Source organism: Lycorma delicatula, chromosome 1 (assembly GCF_047948215.1).
Source record: "Lycorma delicatula isolate Av1 chromosome 1, ASM4794821v1, whole genome shotgun sequence".
Taxonomy (NCBI): domain Eukaryota; kingdom Metazoa; phylum Arthropoda; class Insecta; order Hemiptera; family Fulgoridae; genus Lycorma; species Lycorma delicatula.
The window spans coordinates 226,362,176-226,378,933 of record NC_134455.1 but is presented as its reverse complement, the minus strand read 5'-3'; the positions used below and the strand labels follow the sequence as shown (position 1 = coordinate 226,378,933).

The window sequence follows — 16,758 nt, the reverse complement described above, 5'->3', positions numbered from 1 at the left end:
GCTCACATAAGGGAAGATCCAGATAAATTTTACAATTGTTGGGGACCCGGGCACAGAAGTTCCGAGTGCCGCGGCCCGAACAGAAGAGATTTATGATTTAATTGTGGCGGCAAGGGTCACAAAATCAAGGAATTTCCGGGAGGGATTGAAGTGTTTAGATTGCGGCAAAGTTGATCATTGCACCGGAGGCAGGGTGTACGGTTCTCTTCGTAATCATTAGGTTGGTTCTGTCAAATGTCAATCGCAGCCGGCTCTCCCACGATTTTATTGGGGAAGGCTGGTAAGCTTTCAAGGGATGGACGTTCTTGTAACATCGTAATCTAACAGATCTGAGGCTGCAAAGGGAGTTTTATGTGCCGATTTCAGTTGTGATGTAGCGATCAGGAACATAAGCGGACAGCTGGGCTGGCAATTACTGGCACAAGATCGAGGTGCAGTTGGGGTGGAATTGGTTGATGCTGTTATCGTGGGGGCTAAAATTTCCCCGAGCTGCGATCTGAATGAGTATGACGGCTTTATAACCAGGTTACATGTTATTTTGACTAGAACGGGGAGTAGGACTACCAAGAAACTCATCCTTACAGCTGACCTCAACTTGGCAGTGCTGGCGGGCAGTTCATACACTAACAGACGTGGCGAGATACTAGTGGACTTGTTGACTTCCACGGCTATATACTGTATTAATGTTGGCACGCCAACGTTTGAGGTCCGGGGTCACTTCTCTGCCTTCTCGACCTTTCGATACTGGACGGTCGATGGAAACGCGATTTATGTTCCTGGAGGGTGTTAGACGAGGAGACTGGTAATGATCATCTTGCGACGTACCTGGAAGTAAGAGATATCTCCTTTGCAAGCGTTGATCATGTGCCTCCTAAGAGGCTGTCACAACACCAGATCAATATTATAGTTGCAAATGTGTCTAGAAAAATCGTAAATGTGGATCGGCTTACACCAGACCTATTACAGGATTTCATCTGTCGGGAGATCGCTAAGGTTCCGGTCAGTGGTAGGAGATATAAATCTGCATATTGGTGGTCGCCGGCAATTACCGAGATGCGGCGAGCTCTTCAGCTTAGTAGGCGGCGCATGCAATGTCTTCGGGCGAACGGTGGTGACGCATAAAAACCCGCAGCACAGATTTATCTTGGCAACCGACGAGTCTTAAACTATCAGTTTAAGGATGCCAAGGAAAACTTTTGGAGATAATTCTGCGAGGATTTAGACAGGAATCCGTGGGAGCGGCCCTATCAAATAGTTAAGAAGCGTCTTGGGAGACGATTGCCCACCCTCATGGACGGTCAAGTGGTCGCGCAAATAATTAATCTATTTCCCTGTCCAGAACAGGACATTACCGAGGTTATAGATTGCGAGAGAGGTAGATTCACGTTTGAGGAAGCCTCTATGGCTATCCTTAAATAAAACAATAAGAAAAGCCCCAGTTCTGACGGGATTCCCGCCGCAGTACTTAAAGGCCTCCTCAGCACTGTGCGTTGGGAAATATCTGATGTTGCCAATTTTGGGCTTGAAAATAAAAAATTTCGGACATGTTGGAAAGAGTCGCCCCTGGTCTTCCTTCCGAAGGTCAGGAAGGAGGCCACACCAGCAGAGTTCCACCTACTTTGTCTGATCAACATGGGCAAGGTGGTCGAGCGGATTATAGCAGCCAGACTGATTGACAAGTTGACCACAGGAGCGGGTATTCACGATAACCAGTTTGGTTTCTGACGTGATCGTTCGATCATACAAGCGATTAGTAAGATTGTTAATTGGGCACCGTTGGTCCGCAGTGGCACATGGAGGACAAGATGTATTCCCGCGTTAATACTTCCCGATATTAAAAACGCGTTTGGGATCCTATCGTGGGACACAATAATGACGGCTCTTCGTGAGGAAAGCATTAGTAACTATTTGCAGAGACAAGTACGTGAATACTTGAATGATAGGTCGATAACAACCAACGCTCAGGGCGGTACTCACAGATTTCAGACTCAGGTGGTGTACCGCAGGGATATGTCCTTGGCCCTTGTTGTGAGTTATAGTTTGTAACGGGTGCTTCGGCTCGACTGCCAGTGGGTTGTGAAACCATAGCTTACGCTGACGACCTTGCTGTTTTGGTTAGCGTCAAAACAGAGGGAAAGCTGGAGACAAATGGTAACACCGCTCTAGCAATAATTAATGCTTGGACGGTGGATCACGGTCTGAAATTATCTTCTGGTAAATGCGTTTACACAATACTGGCTGAAAGAAGACACATTGGCCCTGTTAATTTTAGACTGGGGGGCAGCTAATTCTACACAGGGTTAGTGCCAGATATTTAGGAGTGACGATTGATCTTGTATGCAAATCCAATGATGTCAGTGGTGTGACAGAAGGCACGGGGAGATTAACCATCATCTTACGCAGCTATTTACAGCGCATGGAAACTTCGAGGCATACTTATATCGAATAGGCCGGCGGAAATCTCCCCGTTGCATGTACTTCGATTTTGATGAAACAGCTGAACACACTCTATTTTAAGGGTGAAAGGACACTCCTAGGCCGTGCTTTACTAAATTGTATGTCCGACCCAGGGGAGTAGGGGATAAAAAAAAATTTACTGGTTAAAACTGATTAGCTGATTAGAATTGTAGTTATTTAGCAACTATAATGCAGGCCATTTATAAAATAAATTATTTGAAAGTATAAATAAATAAATATATAAGCATATTTTGGTTCGTTCCCGGTAACATCTAGAATTAACTTTATTTGATGATAATCATAAAATAAACGTATGTGCTTTAAACTCACTAGGAAGAACTAGGTAGACTATTCTTTAAAAAGTGACGACTGATAGAACAGGAAATCACACTCGTGCTTGGCTAGAACAGTAGATTGGTTTATGCCAAGAACGGTCAGTTCACTGAACCTAAAGCAAAATATCATAGTCGACGAAATCAGATACAAACAGTATCTTATTGTGCAATTAATGGAGGGAATATTCAGTGCTAAGAATCAAAACCAGAATTTAAAAAATAACAGTTTTTTCCGTATCTACTAAAAACATATTAATTTTATAAGAAACTGAAAATTTGTCTTTTCTGTGCTTGAAAATTTAATTGATTTAAACCTGTAAGTATTGTGTGAAAAATAACTCTTTATAAACGTGTAATACAGCTTTGAATTCCTTTTTTACGTATTCAATCCATTTAATAGAAATGGAAAAGAGACATTTCTATTCAAATAATAAGAATTCCTACCCTTATAATAGCGATTACAAATTAGTTATTCTCTCTCACCTGAAGAAGGTGACAGCAGCTGCTTCTTCATTCGGTATTTATTTTAACCCGAAATAATCTTAACTGATACTTAGTGCCACAATCATCACAGCTACAGATCAGCAAGAGTTACCGTCAAAAATCCTTTGCTGTCCGTCCAGAGGGTTTTAATAGGTATGTTAATTATTACTTTTATACAGATTTGAATATTAGATCGTGGATATCGATGTTCTTTGGTGGTTGGGTTTCAGTTAACAGCACATCTCAAAAATGGGTTGACCTGAGATTGTACAAGACTACACTTCACTTACACTCATACGTATCATCCTCATTCATCCTCTGAAGTAATCCCTGATGTTGATTCCCGGAGGCTAAACAGAAGAAGAACAAAGAAAAAAGTAATTATTACAGGATTTTTCTATCTACGAAAACGTCACCTAATTTATGCTATTTTACTGACTGATCAATACGTAAAGATGTTGCTGATGCATATGAAACAGAATAATTACCTAAAACTCTTTGATAAAAATTGCTAAAGACAGATTTAAAGAAGAAAAAATCAAAATAAAATATGGCACGAAAGACTTGTGTCATAAGTCATATCAAAATATGACTTATTCAAATTTAATATCGACGTGAGTATTTTTGTTAATAAAAATTGTTCTTAAAAATATTACACGTAATTTTAACTAAATTAAATAATGAAGCAGTTGATAAGAAATTAAAATGAGAATTATGTTTACCTGATTAAAAAGATATTGTAAAGGTCTAAACTGAAACAATACAGCTTCAGTCCAATTTTGAATATGTTTGCGTAGTGTATGCAATATATAATAGTTCTATAATTGGTTTGTAAAAGAACATCTTTTTTTCATAAACAATAACACAGTACTTTTAATTAGAGTTGTTAGTAATAACCTTTCTGCACTTTAAAATGTGGAATCTTGCTGAAGGTGATGTTATTAGATAGGTATGTTTTTATAGTTGAATTTATACGAAAGAGATTAATGTAATTAGTCTATTATATTCTCTTTCCATGGCGTTATAATTTTTTTTTTCTTTTTAACTTATTAAATACAATAACCGAAGAGAGAATACCGCAGTTTAAGATCGCTATTCATCGCATTAACTAGCATATCATATTTCGCTATAATTACCGTAAGTAATTATTTAGTAAAATAAATATTTAGTCTTAACTATCTAATTAAAACGGACTCTATAAAAGCTGTCAGTCATTTACTCTTTAAAAATAGCCAACAGTATTTACTTTTTAGCGTTTTAATTTCATTAAACTTCTGAAAAATTAAAGGAAAAGAATTACAAAATGATATCAGCTCAAAAAAAAATACTACTAGTTTTATACCAATATCTACTAGTTTTACCAATATCGATAAATGTTTATTAATTTCAACAATACTTACTTTATAATCATCTTATCATAAGTTTCATTTAAATCATTAGGCATTATTTTTAATCGAATATGGCAAGATTGCCTATTTTGAGTTAAATTCCCTTCTATATGTTTAGAAAGGAATTTGCTCGTCTAAAAGCTCCTTTTTTTAATATCGACTGTCATTTCAAGCAATTTTATATATTTCTAAAAAAAATTTCGTGTTCAGATAGACAATATATTATTAAATGATAGACTTTATTCATCATACAGATTTTATTCACAAACACGCGCGCACGCGCAAAACAACCCATATATATCTGTGTTTATATTTACATAAGTAGAACATATCACGAACTAATGGAAATAAATTGTTTCTTTAAAAAATGTTTCTAAGTGCTTTGTTTTGGCAAAAGAACGCAAACAGTATTCAAAATATGAATTAATTATTCTAGTCACAAGACTGAGAGGGGAAATTCAAATAAGATGGTCCAACAATTTGCGTAATTTCTTATTAAAAATCATAGGCATTTAAAAGAATAGTTTTTAAAACGCCAGTTTTGTATTTAACAAAGTTTGAATGCAATTTTTATGAAGATATTTTGTCTTTTCGAAGCAATTTATTTAAATTTCTTCAAATCAATGAAACATTTATTTCACTGATTTACAGTTTCAGTTACAGAAATTTAACGATGTAATAAATATTTCACTGATTTCGACAGCGTTGTTTTCAGACTAGCTGCTGAAGGAATATTGTTCAGACTAGAAGGAATATTGTTCAGTGCTCCAAGTATTTAGTTAATAAACACCAAATGCTTTATCGTATAATATCAAGAAAAAATTAGTGATTGTTAATATTTACTCTAATTAATACTAATAACAGTTGATTATAGAATATTTTTTTTAATTTAATATTTTTGTTCTCCTTAAATCTGTCATTTCATTCTGTAATCTTCTAAAAACCATAGATTTGGACTTAAAATCAACTTAATTTTTCGTAATCGTCGTAAAAGAATTAATCTAATTCGGAATTAGCCGGTGTTGTTTACGTGAGGCAGATAATTGAAATAAAAAGAAATAAAAGAATATGATCCTAAATATATTTTGATTTTTCAACTTTTATTAAAATAGATTTACCATTAAAATTAGAAACATTATTAAAATAATAAAAATAAGAGTAAAATCCATAATTTCACCGAAAAAATACCTTACTCAAAAGTATTTAATATTATATGTTTACATACTGCCCACTCGCTAATATTAACGTTTTTTATTATGCTTATTATGAAATTAAAAATAAAAATTTTGTATAATATTTTCACTAGACTACTTGAATCTATAAGCTTTATCAATGGTAGCTCGTTCATTAAAATTCATAGCCATTTTTTCACACTTTTTATTACCTCAAATTGATTTAATTACACATATGTTGAAATTTTAAAATTTAATTTAAGCCAATTTTTCTAGTAATTCATCTACTCTTAACACTATTTCTTTCGTAAGATAGTTCAGCTGGCATACAGATGAAAGTAAATTTATTATTAATAATAATAATGATAATGATTACTGAAAAATTGTATGAAATATCAAATATACGTTCGAAACCTACAGTCGTACATGTTAATAGTCAATGCAGGAGAAAATGTACTAACAATTTCTTTCAGTTCAAGTTTTTACACTCTAGTTTGAGTTGAACTATGTCGGCTAAATATTATTTTTATATCTCATCAATAGATAGTTTAGCCATATAAGCTAAGCTACTACACAGCTTAATAATAACTTAAGAATCATCAAAGATGGGGATATATCAAAAGTCGCGTTCACACCGGTCGTTCGGACACAACAAATATTTATAAGTATTAAAATGATGACCGCGTTCTACCTCAAACGGTAGCAAAACTGAAAAATTAATTTACTGTTCGCCGATCAATGTATCAAAGTCGAATCATTTTATCATTCTTGATTACATTAAGTTTATTTAGCTTAAAATCGAAACGAACTATCTCTGCTTTTGTTTTAATACTATTTTTTCCCAAACTAATGATCTCAGAGTCATTTCCAACTATAACAGTCATTGTTAAAAGTATATAAATCGAGTTCATATGAAAACTTGCTTCAAAGTCAAATTATCTTTATCCGATGCAGCTGTTGTCCAGAGAAATGAAATTAAACTCACATTTTGTATCCGATTGACTGACTGCAAAAAAATTAAGTAATAGCCATTACTAAAATATTTGCAGTGAAATATTTGCTAATCGCAAATATTTCACTGAATCTGCAAAGTTGGAAAACAAAAAATCCGATTTAAGTAAATCTAAACCCGCAATAAAATGTGACTGTTTTCGAAATCCCATACACAGACAATATATCCTATGGCCAAAAAAACGACATTTTAGTAGATATTTAAAACATCACAAAATAAATGTAATTTATTTTTCCACGATAAATATAATGTTTTTTAATCGGAATTTAATTTAAAATGGAAGTTAATTTTTTTTTTAAGCTGATGCTTTATAGCTGATCGTTTATTTAAAAACCAAGGATTAAAGTAAAACGAGAATTAAAAATTAATATGAAACTATCATATACGTTTAAAAGAATTAGAAATAAAATATATAACCATAATGAAGATAGAGCGTAGGTATTCTTTAATATTCCGACGTACGGAGGACTATTTTTCCCTCTCTTTTATGATCGTTCATGTTTATTATCTTGATCGACAACTCTTCCAAACCAATTAAATCGTGATCTGTCGTCGATGTTCATAAATGATTGTTCGCGTTCGACTGTTTGGTACGGATGCGGCTTAAAATAACCGATTAAAAATTGTCCGCCTAATATAAATGTTATGAAATACGTGAAGAAAATGTATGCCATTTTTACAAATATAATAACACCAATTAGTTTATAGAAATAGATTTGTCTCCGATTATATTATTATTAAGTTAATATACATTTTCCCTCTTAAATAAAAATAAATCCTACTGAACATATATAAAATAGGAATCTAATTGCATAATTTGTTTTAATTATCTACTTAAATTAAGACGTTATTTTTATTTATATGTTACCTAAGTCTTAAACAATAGCCACTGAAAATAATTGTTGATATTATTACATCTTACATAGGACATTGCATTATTCAGTCATAATATATTTAAAAGCAAGGTGAAAATATTAAAATTGCATTCAATAAATTAAGACCTGCTGTTCAGTAATTATTGAGCTTTTTTAATTTGAAATTCTGAATCGAAAGTACTGAAAAAATTTTCCTTTATCATTAAAAAGCAGTTGTATTATGAAAAGAATACTTCCTTACCAAGAGTGTGCTCTATCTCTAGATCTAGAATTAATAATTCTAAATAGTAGTAAATTAATTTTTGAAATAAGGGAGTTTTTGATGAAAAATGTCAAATCCGTATTTTTTTCACTTAACTATTAATCTATTACGCCACAAATTATTTAATTTGCTTTAATTCAGATCAAAGCAAACACACTGCAAAAACTGATTTTTATTATTCAATACGATCTAAATTTTGCTAGATAATTTTTTGAATCGGCTAAGCTCTTGTACTCATTTATGTTTCCTAAGTCACTAATGTAAAAATTTATTACGAATAAAAACTCTGGTATTACGCTATAACCTGGCACTTAGGTATCAACTTCGAAATTCATAAACCGATAATTCATTTTAAATTGTAAACCCTGCTGCTTCTCTTTATATTTTGGTATTTTGAAGTAAAATTAAATCATAAATAGTGGTGTATAAAATATCCGCTAGTACTGTGATACTATAAAACGTACGGTGTGCAAAACTAGAACGGAGATTTGTATTGTTTGAAGTTATGTACTTGAAAACCTGTTCTTAGATCATAATCTCGTATAATTTACGATGAGTTAGATTTAATTATTAAGTTACCCATTTAATGAATAATGATAATGTTATATTTTAATACACATTATGATAGGAAACGATACAGATAATACATAACAATAATAAAATCTAGAGACAGGGTACGCTCTTGCTAAAAAAAAGTATTTTTTGCATAATACAACTGCTTTTTAATGATGAAGGAAAGTTTCCCTCACTAATAACGGATCAAAATTAATGCCATCCCCAAGCCAGGTGCCATTTAAAAATACAAAAAGTGATTAAGGCTTAGGTGCAATCTTTTTAAATCATCTTAATAATTACGCAAACTCATTTTTATTAATTTACCTATGTGTGCTAGAAATAAGATATAGATACGTTTATATGCTATTAATAAACGAAATCGCATGACCGTAGTTGGAATCTATAGATCTCAACTTAAATGTGTGATAGTTATTAATTATACTTATTAAATATTTTAAATGATGCTGACCTTCGGAAAAAATACTCACGGTATAATTCTTAAAATTTACAAAACTTTTAAACATAAATCCAGCTACAGGAAAATTACGCACATATTCATATATTTTATTGTAAATGTTAGGTTTTTAATTAATTGCGTCCTCGTGCCCAAATTACAATTTCAAAGAAAACCGTAAAAAACCGAAAATGTCTAGTTTCTTCATAGTTTTTCTCATCCCGGTGTGAAAATAAATTATAATATATTTTATATTAACATGTTTTTTTATATTCGTCATAGTTGAAAAATAGATTTTTTCCGAAAAAGTAAGTTTTTAAAAAAATAATTATAGATCGTTTTGTATAATGAACTTACCTACAAAACGTAGTTCTTAAGAAAATTTTAGTTATTTAAACTGATGTATTCCATAATAAAATTATACTTAATTTTATGTAAGAAACAACATATAAAAAAATTAAGTATCCACTTATCAACAATTGTGAGTATTGACTATCCAAGCGCTTTCGGATTATTCCTCCATCATCAGAGATTACTGATTAATTATGAATTTTATAGTAGCGTATATAAATTTTTATAAATGAATATAAAATTTAAAATTATTATGTTCATAACAGTTGACTGTCAATAGTTAGAATAGTCAACGTTAAGAAAAAAAATCTAGTTAGTAAGATGTTTACAACTGTTATGTAAACAGTTCTTTTTTTCTTAACGTTAACTTATTTTAGGTATTGACACTCAATTGTTATAAACACATTAATTTTTAATTTTATTTTTATTTAATTCCTATTTATAAAAATGTATATGCACTACTATAAAATTCATAATTAATCAGTAATCCCTGATGATGGATGAATAAACCGAAAGCGCTTAGATAGTCAATGCTCACAATTGTTGATAAGTGGAAACTTTATTTTTATATAAATTGTGTAGTACCAACGGTGCCAGATACTAAGAAAATTGAAGAAACAATAGCCTTTCAGGGACGGGCTGGCGCCGTCAATTACCAAAGTACTTCGAGAAACAATCGGTAACGATCTGCTTTTACGTACCGCAGCCGGAATCATTTTCCAAAAGGATTAAAATTTATTTACACCGGCATTTTAGTACCGTGCTTCAAAATTCCGCTGCTAATTATTATTTAAGTATAAAAGGACCGATCGTGTTTAGTAACAATTTCTAAGACGTTCACAGAACCTACTATAAAGGAAATAAAGATTTAAACCACAACATATTTCAGTCTGGATGAAAAATAGGATCTGATATCAATTTTCACATCGTCCTCAGACGACCTTACCTTCAAATACCCACCAGTTACTCAAAACCTCATGAGAAACTAACAGAAAATTTCTTCTTCTTAATATTAAGAATTAGAGGTGCCTATTCCGAACTAAAAAAGCACCAGTACACAAATTAACGTGTTTATTTTATGTTATTTTCTCAATCGATATTTTCTTCGCAAAAAACCGTTTAATTTCTTAATAAATATCGTGGCTATTGCTGACCTCTACTTAGTCCCCCAAGGTTTATTCTCCTATACGTCACAAAGGCATAATTATGAATTTTCGGGTATCCTCCCTTCCGGCATTTTTTTCTAAATGCTACTTCCATTAATTACGGTTATCAATCGATTTTACTTAAGATCTTAGTTAAGCTAGAGTTAATCAGCTCAATTCTGACATTCTTGATCCGTACTCGATACGATCGTGAATTGATACTCTCTCTCAAAAAAAAAAAATGTATGAAACTCGCTTCACTGCCGCTTTCTGACAACACTTTTCCGTTCTCGAACTCCACTTCAGTAAAGTAAGCCAAAAATCAAACAAACTTAATTTCTGTCTCCTTTCTAGTTTTGTAACCCAGTGTTCTACGGATCATAAACGGCTTGAAATTTACTTATTCTCAATTCTACATCGAAGTCGGTATCGGAGCCAACGTAACAAACGTTGGAGACATAGTTAGAACGAGACACATGATTTAACACTACGTTGTCAAACACAATTTTTTAATGAGCAGGATCTCATGTCTAAAACCCTAAAATTTTGACTAAAGTTGAGTAGGATTTTTATGTACTGAAAGAGACGTAAAATGATAGTTCTTACTTACACCACTTGTTTAAAGTTTATATTGGTCTCAAAAGCTCGTTTTCAGGCTTCTGAATAAGCCGCATTTCATTCTCAAACAACAATACGTTTGGGAACTTAATTATTTTAATACCGGAACTAACATGGCATTTTCTATTTTCTGTAAATGTAATCGATATAAATTAACGGTTAATTAATGTAAATGACTAGGTACATAAATTTGTCTCGCTATTTGATTAATAACTAACAATAACACCAAAAATCAATTTTTACTAGCAGAAACCTCAGATTATCTGAAACCCATGAAAACATTTTCATACCCTGAAGACTGAAGAGATTAAAAACGATAAAAACTAAATCAACTCCCTTTCATATAAGCATGGAAAAATGGAATAGAACTAAATTTTCTTCCTTGGTCCTTCATCAACCGTTTAACTGATAAATCAATCGTCGTTTTCAGATTAAGTTTTATTGAATAACAAAAAAATTAAACGAAAAGATCTAAAAATACGGAAAGCAATGTTAGCAAAATTTACAAAAATTCAAAAAGTAATATCATCATCCATTCATTGTGATTTGGGTAAATAAAACAAGACGTGAATTAAGCTTCTAACGAAGCATTTCAACATAACTGTAGTGCTTTAAAAGCTACCCAAGATATAATTTTAAAAGCATCGGAACAATATAAAATAGGGTTTATTTTCAATAAATTTAACAGTTAAACGTCATTTCGATTTGGTGACAAAAAAGAAATGAAAAATACTGAAAGTAGTTTATAACAAACAAATAAGGAACCGTATAAATTTGTTCTTTGCAACCGAGAATTAACAGTTAGTTGAAACTTTTCACACACAGGTATAATTTTTTATAATGATAAATGATATAAAAAAAAACGACTACAGATATACAATCTTATTAATGAAAATATGCACTTTGTATTCTACACGAAAACAAAGTTAATTCACATACGCATTTTAGGCAAATTAGAGAAAGACGGTGATTACAGTACTGCAAGCGCGAGCTGGCGCTAGTTTCTATTACTTTAACTTTGAATAGGAGTGTAACTTTAACTTTACAAATTTCAACCGCACCAGCTAGCTCTTGCTGACACTAGCAGTACAGAAACTAGCCCGCAAGACAGTTTGACCTACTATCGCGTGTTTACTGCTCTCGGTGGAAGTTTTTGTGAAACATTACACACACATTATTGTATTCTTCTATTTATCATATATATCCTATTTTTACTGTAAGTTTTATTTTATTTTTTTTATATATACAAGCTACATAATTGCGTATGGTATTTTACAATGGATACAGAAAGATTAATGTTAGAAGTTCAAAAATGGCGTCCTCTATGGGACATAAAAAGTAAACTATATAGTAAAAGGAACGTATTTGCAGAACTGTGGGAAGAAATAACAAAAGAATTGGACACACTAAGTAAGTTTAATTGTATTTACTGCATAATTATTAGTTGTAATAAATAAATTTTATTGTATAAATTATTATAAAACACTAATTTTTTTATTTGAAACAAAGAACGGCTACAAGTCTTGTTGCCGTAAAACATATTGCACGATTCCCTATTGATTCCGGACGTTTTAACGAGTTATGTCAGAATATGGAAGCTGAACTTTGGAATTATTATTATTAGTGTTGCTTTGTCAACACCTTCTTTGTCCTAAATTATGTTCGTGTAGAAGACAAATTGTTTTCGTTGTAAGTTAAGATGCTTCCACATCGGTTTCGATCGCTTTCCCTAATATTCGTTACTTAGCTGTAGCCATCCCAAAGGCACATTCTATGGCGTGCCTTGTATTTGGAAGTCTTTCACTACACATGGTGTATTCTTCGGTAAGTTTATTTTTCGGAAACGGTCTCATGAGATACGTTCTCACGAGACCGTTGGATGAGCTTCATTTCCTACCGTAACAAATGGCGCTTCGATGTTAATTTTTGGTAAAAATCGGATTGTGGAATATTGAAATTACCACTTTCGATTAACTTGAAAATATGGGAGGACTCGAAAATACTCCCATCGCTTTGTTTTCCGAGTACTCCAACTTCAACGCAAATAAATCCGTAATTTTCACCAGAAACACCTTGCAAAAGTGGAAAAATAATGTTTGTAATTGTAGTAAATACTTCCTGATTTAGCAGGACATTTAATACGGATATGTTTCCCATCTATCGCTCCTATATAATTTGGAAATCTCCATTTTTCAAAAACATCTTTTGCTATTTCTTTATTATCATCGTATGTAGGGCTTTTCCATATGTATTGCTACAAAACATATCCATGTAGCTTCACAAACTTCTCTCACTATCAGCGATATGGTGAGATAATCGAAAAGAAAATTCCAAACTCTGGCATGAAATTCCAGTTGAAAGAAACCTGGAAAAAATTAATTATTGTTTTACAGTAATTGTGCTTTTTCATCACCTAATATAATTATTATTTGGGAATTAAAAAAGTTCGTTCTGTTATTTTTTTTTTTTTTTTCAGAACAAGATGTTACAAAACGATGGAAAAGTGTAAGAGATAATTACTGACAAGAATTAACAGACTGTAATAAGTCCGGGATAGATCCCTCAGTTGTATTAAAAAAAAATGGATCTGTATGGACCAGATGTCTTTTTTTAAATACATCATGGTACCATCACCATTGACTGGAAGTGTTCCAAGCAATCTAGAAGAAAGTAATTCCGAACCCACGATTTCAAGACAAAATTATGAACTCTCAATTTCAACCCCTTCACCATCCTTCACACATTCCCTGGATCAAACTACTCCTGATAAAGCTGAACCGGCTCAAAAAAGAGGCGACAACGGAAAGAGAATCCCTTTATGATCTTGGAAAGAGAAAAATTAGCTCTGTTAAAGGCCAACAACGAAATGAAGATGGATGGAGACTATAAATTTTACTTTTCAAGTAATAAACGAATCCAGTCCGACACTAACACATTCGCATTCATATAACAGCTGTCAACCAATTTAGAAGATTCAAGGAAATGATGTACATTATCAGGATTTCAGGATTTTATATATATATATATATATATATATATATATATATATATATATATATATATTATCAGGACTAATACATATATTACTTACGGTATATGTAAACTACAGTGATAAATGTACTTTAATTTCTTTACTGTAAACAATTATTATCAATATTCATTGATCTAATAAATGTAGGTTTTTTTAATGTCTGCTCGTTATTCCAATTATGCTTACCTTACTGTAATTGCAAGTTTTTCATCTGTTAAAATGGTGTTTTTTCTTGATTTTTGAATACCGTTTTTTATTCCGTTTAGTTCTTAATAAAAGGTTGCCGGTAACATTCTGTAATAGCCAAAAAACCGTTTGTCTTCCTTAAGCATTTTCTGTAAATTGTGAAATTCACCCAGCTTTCGTGGTTTTTATAAATAGGATGTACTTCTTGCTTTCTTTTACGTTAATAATAATAATAATAATATTTTAAAAGAGAATTTTACAATAAAAACATTTCTTTATTCAAAGAATTCATTTTTGCTAACAAAAACTGAATACACCAACTGGTAGACGGCTACTGAGAACTCATTTTAGGCAATACATACAAGGTTTTGTAAGCATACAACAAACTATTAGGTTGAAGAAGCCAGTCGCTCAAATAATCGCTAGCTGATGCTTGCAGTTCTGAAACCGCTGCCAGTTGTGTAATAGTGATTAAATACAAGAACAAAAACTTATTTTATCTCTATTGAAGTAGTTATCAATGCGTTTGAGACAACACATCTGCTAAACACTATACCTTTAAAATGATCTCTCATTCAATACAGACTAAAATATTATACCACCACAAAATAATAGTTCAATTGTTAATAGTTTTAATTTAATTGTTATTCAGCTTCACCCACGCAATTTTTTTTGCAGCTCATTAGTTTCAGCAGTAATATTTCCATTTTTGGAATCAATGGAGATTTATCTGTTATATATAAGTTCATTTTAGATCTACTTTCTGTCAGTAAATAAAAATCACAGCATCAATATCTGCATTTTAGTAATCCTCAACTTCGGTAAAATTATCAAAATTAGACATATTTTAAACATAATTAGACACATATTTTACAGCTTTTAAACTGACACTCTGATAGATACTAATTTTTTTTATATTACGAAACTGCCCATGACTTGGAAAAATTATTTTAATACGATACTTATGGATGGGGTTATTAATTATTATAGAATATTTAACGAAGCTGGAATTTGAATTTACCAAAAACAGAGGGTAAATTCATAAACAGAAGGTTTCTTAAGCTTTCTGTATTTTTTTTCTAAAAATATAAAAGACCATTTTTCGATGATAATGATGAAAAATAAATAAAAATTAATTGAAAAATACGTAAAAAATTCTAATGAGAAAAAATTAATTTTTATATAGTTTTCCAAAGTTAAACAAATGAATTATCCAAAAAGTAACATTTTATTAAAATTGCACCAAAACACAGCCTTAAAATATGATTATTTTTTTATGTTAAGATCTTTTAATTGTTACCGAATTTCAATTACCAATATCATATTGAGGTCAATTAAGATATTAATACTTGCTACATTAAAATTTACACTAATAAAATACTGATAATCGTCTAACATTACCATTAGTCGCAACCACCTTTCATTTGTTAATAAATATAAGCAGTTCAAATTACTTCAGACTTCAATACTCAGTATGTGAATGAAAATCCAGAAGTTTTATACATGTTTTTGTTTACATTTTAAAATATAAAAAATTATTCGAACAGCCAAATTGTAGACATGGCAAATGATTTCTGGAACTCAGAATCAATTGTAGTTTACAATATAAATGAATTTATAATGAATTGTAGTTTATCTATTACGTCTACATTAGTGAGAAAGTAATTAACCTTTTTGTTTAACTCATTTCCTAACTTTCAACTTACGTTAAACCGGTTTCATTCTAGGAACAGAATTATTGTGAAACAGTATTTATAAAAACTAGCTAGCCTCAATATCGATGAGAAATTACTAAGCCATTCAGAAAACAATGTAATATTAATAAGAATACTATTTGTCTCAAGATCTGAAGGTTGGTCAAGATCAGCTTAATGTGATATATTTCATCTAATTTTAAACTAAATCTGAAAACATTACCCATTGAGGCAAACAGTTGGCACAAACTAAATTCATTTAACTTTGATTATAAGTTATATTTTAAAATTATATCTAAAATGTATTCATTCCGCAGTGTAATGATAAGAAAGAAGCACCTGCCTACACATTAAATTATTTTTCCTTATTTTGCGTTTCTCGGAATTTCTTACGATACAAGACTAGAGATGCGATTTCAAACCGTTTTATTTTTTCTCACTCTATCTTTTATTTCTACTTGGATCAAAAGTGGTTTAAGCTATTTTAATGTTACTCACAGGATACTTTTATCTTAACTCTATAATAATTTATTCTTAATTTTTTCCTAGAGTTCTGCCTCTTTATGATAAAAAAAATAATTTTTACTTTTTTTTCACTCGTGATGCGGTTTAAGAAAAAACTTTCTATTAAATCCGATGGAATTTTTAATATCTTTCAAAAACTATCTTTTTAAATTTTAATTCGGGAAAAATAGTTATCAAAATAGACATATTTTTAGCTTCTAAACTGAAAGAAGACA

At 31.3% G+C, this 16,758-nt stretch overlaps 1 protein-coding gene across 3 annotated transcripts in view; it reads left to right on the top strand.

The window, feature by feature from the left end:
- The window catches only part of LOC142329353 (trehalose transporter 1-like protein), a 58,581-nt gene that overhangs the window by 17,849 nt on the left and 23,974 nt on the right, over window positions 1-16,758 (top strand). The window contains exon 1 of one of the 3 annotated variants that reach the window (XM_075373867.1): window positions 4,352-4,412. The exons of 1 other annotated variant lie outside the window; for it this stretch is intronic. The gene's annotated coding sequence lies outside the window, so the exon portion shown is untranslated. Of the gene's footprint in view, window positions 1-4,351; window positions 4,413-12,400; window positions 12,518-16,758 lie in introns of those variants that run through there. One more of the 3 variants, XM_075373876.1, reaches the window with a different exon arrangement.